This window comes from Diorhabda carinulata, chromosome Y (assembly GCF_026250575.1).
Source record: "Diorhabda carinulata isolate Delta chromosome Y, icDioCari1.1, whole genome shotgun sequence".
NCBI lineage: Eukaryota > Metazoa > Arthropoda > Insecta > Coleoptera > Chrysomelidae > Diorhabda > Diorhabda carinulata.
The window spans coordinates 1,620,591-1,631,557 of record NC_079473.1 but is presented as its reverse complement, the minus strand read 5'-3'; the positions used below and the strand labels follow the sequence as shown (position 1 = coordinate 1,631,557).

Genomic DNA, 10,967 nt, shown 5'->3' with positions numbered 1-10,967 from the left:
CGATGGGGTATTAATTTTGATGAAAGTTTCCCGTTTTAGATTGTGTCGGATGTACGAATTCACGAATTTATTTCATAATTTTCATATTAAAACATTTCGTTTCAGTTATTTATTATAAAATAAGCCTACTAAAGCCTTAACGTCAAGCTTTGTTAACAAGACAAATTTACTGAAAAAATCATCATCCAGAATTTTCCAAATTTCCGAATTCCAAAGTATCTGTTACCAAAATTTTGCACTTCTGAAGTACCAATTGCTAATAATCACATTTGTAAAGTGCTTGTTGCCACAATTCACAATCATTTACTTTACGTAAATATCTTTTGCCACAACGTACTTCAACTCAGATACAGAAAATTCAGGAAAAACGAGTCAACATTTGTCCATACTTTGATCCACTACATGTGTTCAGTAAAAATTGAAAATCGTCTGCTCCCGATTTTTCCAGGTTGGTTTTCACATTTTCCCAGTCGAAATTTCGCCAATTTACTATCACCCTTCTATTATGATCAATATTAATTTTAGAAAATACATGTATAATACAACAACCAAATTTTTTTAGTTTAAGTGATTCTTCGCTCACTGCTGTTTTTGAGAGTCTCCAAAGTCTTTTTACGATAAGCAATAATATTCTAAATCTATATATCCTTTAGGATAAGCAATAATATTCTCCCCTAATTGTGACGGGAAAAAATGTTGAGAATCTTTCATTTGTGCATCCAGGTTATGCGAAAAAATTGCTATTTTCAAGTTGTTTTATTGGAATTTATTGAAAAATAAATAAAATTGATTGACTTGGACATAAGAAAAATTATCGGCTTGAAAGTCAAAGAATAAATTTACATCATATTTATGAAATTTCTGTGCCAAATGGAATTGACGGAAAGGGACATAAAAATGATTGGCAATGCGGTCAACGTGTTAATCATGGAATTACTCATATTTATGACGCTTTAAGACAATATAATTGAATTTTTATTTGGAAATTTAAGGAAAAGGCATGAAAATGATAAAATTTGGTATAAAAAATGATTTGCATGAAAATAATGGAAAAATAGGATTTTGAAACAAACTTTATTTGAGAAAATTAACAAATTTTTATCAAAAATTTGAACGGAAATTTGGATTCCAACAGAAAATATTTTTAAAAATAGAAAACAAAATCGGGATAGTGAATCGAATAATAGAGGTAAAAAATTATTTAATTACAATAAATATATGTAAAAACTTATGGTATACATGTTGATTGGTTGATTGTACAATTAATCGACACTGAGGACATACAGACAGCTGCCGAAAATTTGTTGAATGAACATATCACAAAAGTAAAAGTCCTTGAAAAATACTATGAAGATAAGAAGAATATTCACATTGAGAAATCCAAGATATGTACTACTACTATTACCACACTCACTATTACACTGTCTGACGCCTGTTTCGATGTTCTTCGTTAGTCTCTATGTATTTTGTACAAAACAAAAATATATTACCGAGTATAATTGGATTTAAGATAGTCAATTGATTGATTTAGTAAACTCACTAAAGGCATTGAACAAAATATGTAATTTGATCCATTTGGACTATTTCTTGAAAGAAAATCTATCATTACTCAGATTGAATTAGAACAACTTCCAAATTCAGTGGTAAGTTCAATAATTACTCATCTTGTACTGGATACTGTGGACAATTTAAATTTTGATATCTCTTAAATAAATCCCAAAAAATCATGTGTTTTTATATGAAGCCCCGTAGTGATGAAAAAGCTACTTTCGAGTAGATAAACTCAAATATTTGAGATTCCTAAAAACCTCTTCGCTTTTCTTAGGTGATGGGATGTTAAAAAATGTTTTTAAAAAATTTAAATTCTAAACATCTATCCCCACTTTCATGAATAAATTCAAGGCATTTTTTTTGTAAATTAGTTTTTCCTTGTCCTTGCAAAATGGAGTACCCAATAGATCCCTTGCTTCGGGTAATTCATCAGTGTTAATGTTTGTTTCCTGTTTTAATTTTTTTAGTGGAACCTCAATATCAGTGACATTATTAGAACATTTTTCTTATGGGTTATAAGAGAGTCTCACTCTTGGAAGCACTTAAAGTTTCAGATGAGTGTAATAATTCAATTTAGGAAAATTTAGATAAAACGGGTCTTTCAGACTGATGTAAAATACAGAATATGCAATAAATATGCATATTGATGAGTATGATTTACACAAGCTAAATGCTTTTAAAAGGTTGACAATATCTAATTCTAATGAATGAATCACGTCAAGAAATGGATGTAGTAAGATGGGCAAGAAGCCATAGAAGAGAATGGTGAGACTATGTTGACAGAATGCCAAATGAACGGTTAGCAAAAATTGCAAAGGAAAAGAAACCAGACACATCTCGACCTCCTGGACGACCACCTATAAGGTGGTATGAAAGCTGGTCCTCAGCATCTCAACTACTCCTGGCAAATCCTTGATGAAAATACAGGACCTAGTCCTAATGAAAGAAGAAGAAGAAGAAGAAGAAATAAATGAATCTGTTAATGTAAAACGGTCGATTAAATTTAGATTCTGGTCCACATTTCTTAGAAGCACATTTTAAGCTTTCTCCAAAGCAACCATGGCATCTTAAATTCATGCAGTCACAAAAATCCATTTCTAATTTATTTTCATAAGATGTTGACGGCATTGCCGCGTCAAACGGGATCGATGTTCCTCGTGGAAGAATGTCGTTATTTTTCTTCAATTTGTACACTAATGTCTCTGGATGGCGACAGATTTGCGGAACCATATCGAAATGGGTTTTTTTCATTTATTTCAATCGGTGTCTTACACTGATTCGATGTCGGTAAAATTGCGGAATATGTTCTCTCTTCATGTATTTTAGTTTGTGAACTATTTTGACTAGATGTCAGTTTGTGGTTTAGTTGTAAGTGGATATAGATATGGAGGGCTAACGTTTTCACTGGATCCATTGGATATTAGCGGGATTGCGGAATTATATCGAGACATCTTAACTAGACATAATTTTTTCCTTGGAGATTTATCGTTATTTTCCTCTTGCAGTATTAAATGGGATTGATGTTCCTCGTTGAAGGTTATCGTTATATTTCCCAATCTGCACAATAGTCTCTTTCCTCATTTATTTCAGTTGCTGTCTCATTTTTACTCGATTTTAGTAAAGATTTACCAGAATGGAGAAAAATCCTGAAAAAATATTTTTGTAAAAGAATGTGTGATTGATAAAAGAATTCGCTTATTTACAGAGAATATTGTTTTCGGGCAAAAAGTTATGTTAAATTTGGGGATATTAAAACAGGTACTTCTTGGCAGTGTTTAGACTCAACCTCTGAAAGGTATTTATTGTCCGTTGGAAAAATGTTGTTAATGCATACTTTTTGCTGATTTTGTATTTTACATCAGTCTGAAAGAGCCGCTTCATCCAAATTTTCAGAAATTTAATTATTTCACTCACCTGAAACTTTAAGTGCTTCTGAAAGTATGAATAACTCTTGTAACCAACAAGAAAAATGTTCTTGTTGGTTACAGCAACAGTTCAGCAGTTCTGATTTCGATACACTGATGAAGGTCAAGAAAAAATATGAGTATTCTGAAAAATAGAGTGACTCTTCAAAGAAAATCTATCTTCAAATTAAATTCAAAATCTGTGAAAAAATAGGTTTTACGGAAATTATTGATAAATTTGCCACTCACAAAGCCAGAAATATTATTTTATAATTAGGTAATTATAATGATTAGGTACCTGGTCTAGTTTGTTTTTTATTTTGATAAAGTATTTGGTTGATATTATATAAGCTGGCCAAAAAAATGAAGTTTTCAAATTTTATTTGCATTTTTTCTCATGAATCACTTCTTTACAACGATTGTGACGTAGGAATACGATAAAAAAACTGAAAAATGACAAAACTGCAGCATAACTATCAATTTAAAGGCATGTGACCTTGAACAGAAAAAGAATTTAACCATCGGCGCTTGATAATACAGTGAAGGTTGTGAATTTCATCAAGTTGCAGCCTAAGCAATCCCGACTTTTTGCCATTCTGTGCGATGAAATGAATGGAAGTGCTGTCAAGATTGTTTGGGCTTGTTAATGAATTATAATTGTTTTTGTTGTAAAATGACGCGATGGGGGATAATTTTATCTTTTTGATTTCCTTATTTCTTATTCTTTCTTTCTTCATTTTACATTTTTGGCTTTTCTGTTTCTTGTTTTTTGTTTTCAGCATCATTTTCCTCATCATGGCTCTTCTTCACATTACTTTCATCTTGTTTTTGACTACTGCTTTCCCCATAATCTTTCAACATCCGAGTAATGATTTTAACTTTATATTAATCACCGAATTCCACATCTCCATGTATTTCAATTTTATTCCAGAGTCGATATACATTATTCGAGTATCCTATCATCTGAAGTTTCATATTTATCTTGTCTATTTTTGAGGTATTCTGTAGATTTTTGGATTAAAAACGATAGATCATAACACATAATACACTGAGAATGATGAAGCAGACTTAACGACAATTTGTAATTGTTTTCCCGCAGCCGAAAGCAAACATGACATTCGAACATAGAAGTTCCACGAAAAAGGTGAAAATTGAATTTTAAAAAATTGATATAAACATATGATTGCATCGTAGCTAGTTTCAAACAGAATGAAATATTCGAAATATGTGTATTGGGGTAGTTTTAAAAATAATAAATTGATATAATTATATATTTTGTTGTTGAACTAAGTGGTTTTTAAAATATTTATTTTGTCAATCTATTACGAGAGTTCAAAATATCAAATAAATCATTAAAAATTAGAACAAATTCAGCTGTAGCACCCGCATTATGGCAATATTTATTAATATCTGTTCTCGATAAATAAAGAAGGGCATCTGGTGTAGTTTTACTTAAAATTTGGGTTGTCAATTAAAGTTTCATTTTTTCCTTTTCATAAAAAGTATGACTGGTTTTAATTTTTGTTACCACCCTAAGTCCTTCATGACATTATTCTGTAGAGTTTTGTAAGTAACTAATTTAACCATATGACTGGAATAGGGAAATATAAAAAGCTTTTCTAAAAATTAAAATTAAGACTAATATGTCACTTGAACAATATCTAAACACTCTAAAATATTTCACTCCAACAAATCTATTCAAAATACTTTTTCAGTATTTAGTAAACAAAGGCAGCCATATTATCTCAAACGAATACAGAAACATAGCGATGTTGCATAGCTTATATTTTTTCGTAAACTTTTTCATCAAAATCATTTTTATGGTCTTGAAAATATTTTTATTTGGGAAAATAACGATAAATCTCCAAGGAAAAACAGAGCACTGAATGAAAACGAGCCCTCCAAAAAAAGAAGGAAGTATCCGATTTAAATCCGTCAAACCTACAGCATCCATTCAAAATTTTCCACAAACTGATATAAATAGAGAGAGATCATGACAATTTGATTCCGCAAGTCTACCGACATCTAGTCAAAATGGTTCACAAACTGAAATACATGAAGAAAGAACATATTCCGCAATTTTACCGACATCGAATCAGTATAAGACACCATTGAAATAAATTGAAGAAAAATAACGATATTCTTCCACGAAGAACATCGATCCCGTTTGACGCCGTCAACATCTTATGAAAATAAATTAGAAATGGATTTTTGTGACTGCATGAATTTAAGATGCCATGGTTGCTTTGGAGAAAGCTTAAAATGAGCTTCCAAGAAATGCGGACCAGAATTTAAGTCGACATTTTACATTAACAGAATCATTTATTTACATTTTGAAAAGGTTATCACAAACCCTTTGATGAAGTAAAAATCTTAATTATGTTTTCTAATTGTTTTGAAGAAAAATGTTTACATATGTGTTTGACATTGAGGTTATGTAGATTATTCTTTCATATAAGAAATACATGAATTTTTTATCGATCTGGCTTTGTAAATACTATTTGGGAAGAGGTGATTCATTCATTAGTATTGGATATTGCCAACCTCTTTATTGCAATTTCTGTATTTTACAACAATGTCTGAAAGAACCGCTTCATCTAAATTTTCCTACATTGAATCACTACACTCATTTGAAATTTTAAGTGCTTCTAAGAGTAAGACTAACTCTTGTAACCAACAAGAAGAATGTTCTAATAATGTCACTGATATTGAAGTTCCAATGAAAAAGAAACAGGAAACAAACATGAATACTGATGAAATATCCGAAGCAAGGGACCTATTGTGAACTCCATTTTGAAAGGACATTGGGGTAGCAAAAAACTAATTTAATAAAAAAATGCGTCGAATTTATTCATGAAAGTGGAGACAGATTTTTCAAATTCAAATTCATCAAAAACAGTTTTCAACTGTCATATGATTTAATTAGTTAGTAATTACTTAGCTGCTCACAAAACTCTACAGAATGTTGTTATTGAGTAGAGACTGAGTTCACTAATTCAAACAACTGACGATCTTAAATCAAATTATACTCGATAATATTTTTTTTATTTGTACAAAATATATAGAGACTGGAAACAGGAGTCAGACAGTGTAATAGTAAGTGTGGTAATAGTAGTAGTATATGTCTTGGATTTTTCAATGTGAATATTCTTCTTATCTTCATAGTATCTTTTGAGGACTTTTACTTTTGCGATATGTTCAATTAACAAATTTTGAGCAGCTGTGTGTATGTCCTCAGTGTCGATTCATTGTACAATCAACCAATCAACATGTATACCATAAGTTTTTACATATATTTATTGAAATTAAATATTTACCTCTATTATTCAATTCACTTCCCCCATTTTGTTTTCTATTAGCATCTTCATTAACCAATCGAAGTATTATCTAATTTGGATTTTTCAATATTGCCATTCATTTCCTTAATGCTTCTTTGACACTTCTCAATTTGTCACTGTGCAATCCAATCAAAAGTTCATTCCATAATTGTATCCATTCAGGTTTCAGTTTAATATTGTAGATATCTTCAGTTCCATTTTCCATTTCTTCATTCCTATACAATTCGAAATTATGTATGATTGTAACATTCAAGTTCAGTTCAAATGATAAGCATTCTCACCTCTTATTCGAGCTTATTCTTAAAGTCACACTCAGTAATGAAAACATCAATTTCTTGTGAACAAAATAGACAAGCTACAATTGCATTATATAGCCTATTCGTATTAATAGCTAAAAATAGTACAGCTCACTCTGTAGGGTAGAATCTGAAGTTTTATTCACTGAAAAGGAAACAAAAAAAAATCGCTCAAATTCACAGTTACAGTTTTAAAACAAACTTTTCACATCAACTTGATGAAAGTACTGAAGTTGCTTGCTAAGCTAATCTATTAGCCTTTGTTAGGTTTTGACCTCAATTAAAGGATAAAAGAAGAACTGCTTTTTTGCAAGTCTTTATCATCAAAACCACCAGGGGAAAAATTTTTAAGTATCTCAATGATTTAATTACATATAACGAAATAAAACAAAAGGATGGACGGAAGACTGATGGTGCTTGTGCTATGAACTGAAGGTTGTAACTTTCATTAAGTCACGGCCTAAGCAATCCCGACTTTTTGCTATTCTGTGTGATAGAATGGGAAGTGAGCTCAAAGCATACCAGCTTCATTGTGAATTAAGGTGGCTCTCAAGAGGTAAGGTGCTGTTAAGATTGTTCAAGCTTCTTGAGGAATTAATATTTTTCTTTTTCATATCCTTATTTCCTGTACCTTGTTGTCCTCGATACTATTTTACACTTCTCATTTTATTGTTTCTTGTTTTTTGTTTTCAACATCATTTTCCTCATCGTGGCTCTTCTTCACATTACTTTTATCTTGTTTTTGACTTATGGTTTCTTCATTATCTTTTAATATCGTAGTTATTTTTTTTATATTTTGTATTTCAATTTTATTCCAGAACCGATATCCATTCGAGTATCCTATCACCTGAAGTTTTTTATTTTTCTTGTCAAATTTTGAGGTTTTTTCTAAATGTTTAGCATAAGCATCTAAGCCAAATACACTTAGATTACTTAGTGTCCGTCATTTACCTCAATCCACTTTTCCATTAAGTTATGGAAAGTATGCTGGAGTTAATCAAGAATAATACCTCATTTTTTCATATATTCTTTCATTCGTTTACTTGTAGATTCTCCATCATTTCCGCTCTTACTTATGAACTTTTGTATCAAATTTAGTTTCAATCATTTTTATGTATTCTATTATCCAGTCTGACAATTAACTTTTGTGTTCCAGTGAAAATATTATAACATTCTGAAGAAAGCATTCATCAAAATGTATATTTCCAATACCTTTTATGCTTATGTCACGTTTTGCAGATTTCATCATGCTTTGGTCTTCTAGTTTTTTAAATGTGTACTCATCGCCTCTCATTGTGGTTATTATTATCGCTTATGAATACAGATATATTGTCATTTCTCTTATAGGTATAGCTGAAAAATTTTTAGTGACCTTACCTTTTAATTGTTCTATATCTCCTTCATACAGCTTAGACAATTTTTCAAATATTTCCTTATCATTTACAAGTACAGCTCATAATATGTGTTGACAAATCCATATTTATAATATAATTATATTATCATAATCATGAATACTACTTGGTATGCGGTTTATAAGCAGGTCCATAATTCTATATGCTTTTAAAGTTATTCCACTTATTTTACAGTTTCCAGAAAAGAGTTTTTTGTTCTAATGAATTTTCGTTTTTAATTTCGTAATCCGAATTATTTATTTATGCATTGAAAAGTCTCGGATGCATAACTTGTTGTTTTTGGTATTATTAGAATAAAAATATCCTTTTTATGTTTATAACTTAATATAATGACAGATACGCAATAACCTAAGCTGTCTAATCACACTAGAAGTCAACTTCACAACGTACTGGTATGTTGCCGTTTTCCCTTTCAACACAAAAAATATTTCTAGGCACCGTTGTAAAATATTATTTTGGTTATATTACGATGTCTACATATACTGTAATATCATTGTATAAAGAATATTCTTAATACAATGGTAATACTATTATTACTCATAAAGGTAAGACTCCTATATGGACAGTTTGTCTCACATATATATCTACATATTTTAATTTTATTTGTTTCAGATAGTGAAATCATCGTAACTATAGCGGTTTTATTTCGTGATGTGCAACGCGAAAATACGTTTTTTTCTTATTTTTCATTTCCGATACGTAAAGATATCATCCAATTGATGATTTCGATTGGTTAACGAGATAAATATTTGAATGTGTTTGATTTCAAAAGTCAACAATTGTCAGAAATATTATTTCAAGTGAATGAAAATAAGACGGTTAATAAGTGTTTTTTGTATATTAAAATTATATAAGTTTTAAAATGCCGTCGTCTTTGAGTAAAGAAACCAATTTGTATTACAAAAATTTGGTAGTGACAAAGTTCAATAACTGGTTGAAGTTGGTTAAGGAGAAGAAAAAACAAACTTATCAAAACCAAAACTCAATGGTATCATTCCAAGCTCCAAAGGAGGAAAAATATGCTAACGTTAAAAATATTATAGTTACTCCTGCAGATAAGTTCGATTCGTCACCACCAATGAACTGTAGCGACGCCAATTCCAACGAGGTTCTAAACAGAAAAGATGTGAAGGAGGAGGAACATATGAACTTTTCGAAGGAGAGCTTTTAATCAATTGAAAGTGGAGAGTGGGAAATTTGTAAACTCATATACAGGTTTATTATTTTTTATATTGAGTTTGTAAATTTTGATGGCTATATACAGTGTGATTAATCGACTTTTTTCCGTAATCTATCTTGATAAAATAACTGAAACGACACAAGGTACTCGATAATGGAGTTGGTCAAACTGTGTATTGACGGATAACGATTATTTTCAGACGCAATACCACGTGGCATTTTTCGATTCCGACACAATGAATAGATCTTGGGTGAAGGACGAAAATTTGAAACCGTTCTTGAAAAATATCGACGATAACCTTGTGCTGAACGATAAATTCAATAAATTCAATCTCAGGATGGATGTAGCCGTTAAACAGGCTAAAAAAGCCGTCAAAATGAAGCTGCTCAACAGACTGAAAAAGTACAGCTTCATATATAGATATGCGAAATCTTCGAGAAAGACGAAGCGACAGAGATACGCGAGTGAGGATGGCGGCGGTAAACGGAAGAAACGTGAGAAGTTGGCTGATGAGACGGAATCTTCGGCGGATTTCAAGGAAAAATTTTTTGTTATAGAATATATATATATATATATATATATATAATATATATATAAATATAAAAAATATATATATAAAAAAAATTGTTGATAAAAAATTGTTAATTTTTTCAATAAAGTTTGTTAAAAAATCATCTTCATTAGCCATTCGAAGTATTATTTGATCTGGAATTGTTAGTATTGGTATTGTCATTCGTTTTCTCAATTCTCATTTAACTCTCCTCAATTTAAATGTTAAATGTTAAGTTTCCTTAAACATAAAATCTAAGCATAATGTTAAAATACTAAAAAAAATAATTTGTAAAATAGGATTCAATTTTGCTCAGAGAAATTCAACAAAATCATTTTCATTTACGATTGAAACGATAAGCATTCTCACACCTTATTTCAACGTTTTAGCTAGTCACCATTATAATCTATAATTACTCAACCAACTCACATACAATCAGAACTTTTGAGGACATTACTCGTTTAGTTCGATTTGCACATATAATGTTGAATTTGTACAAAGTGATTAGATTGGTTAAATGGTAAGTGCCTTGAAAGTTCTTATTTAAAAACAAGTGATAAGACAAAATTCATTTATCAATAATTTATAATAATAAACATCTCAATGCAAAACTTATTTCCATTAGGCTAGTTGAGAATTTTTAAAAGAAATCCCTAAGAAGGTAAAACCGAAACGTAAGTACATTGCTGAATATTTGAAATATGGTTTTTGTAGGGGAAATGTGCCTATGATGGAC

The 10,967-nt window shown here is 30.3% G+C and overlaps 1 long non-coding RNA gene across 1 annotated transcript; it reads right to left on the bottom strand.

The window, feature by feature from the left end:
* Positions 1-3,131: 3,131 nt before the first annotated feature.
* On the bottom strand, positions 3,132-6,823 carry LOC130903015 (uncharacterized). Its single transcript, XR_009060511.1, has 2 exons — positions 6,773-6,823; positions 3,132-3,197 (listed from the first exon to the last, which is right to left on the bottom strand). It is a non-coding gene; the product is annotated as an uncharacterized LOC130903015 (long non-coding RNA).
* Positions 6,824-10,967: the final 4,144 nt, after the last annotated feature.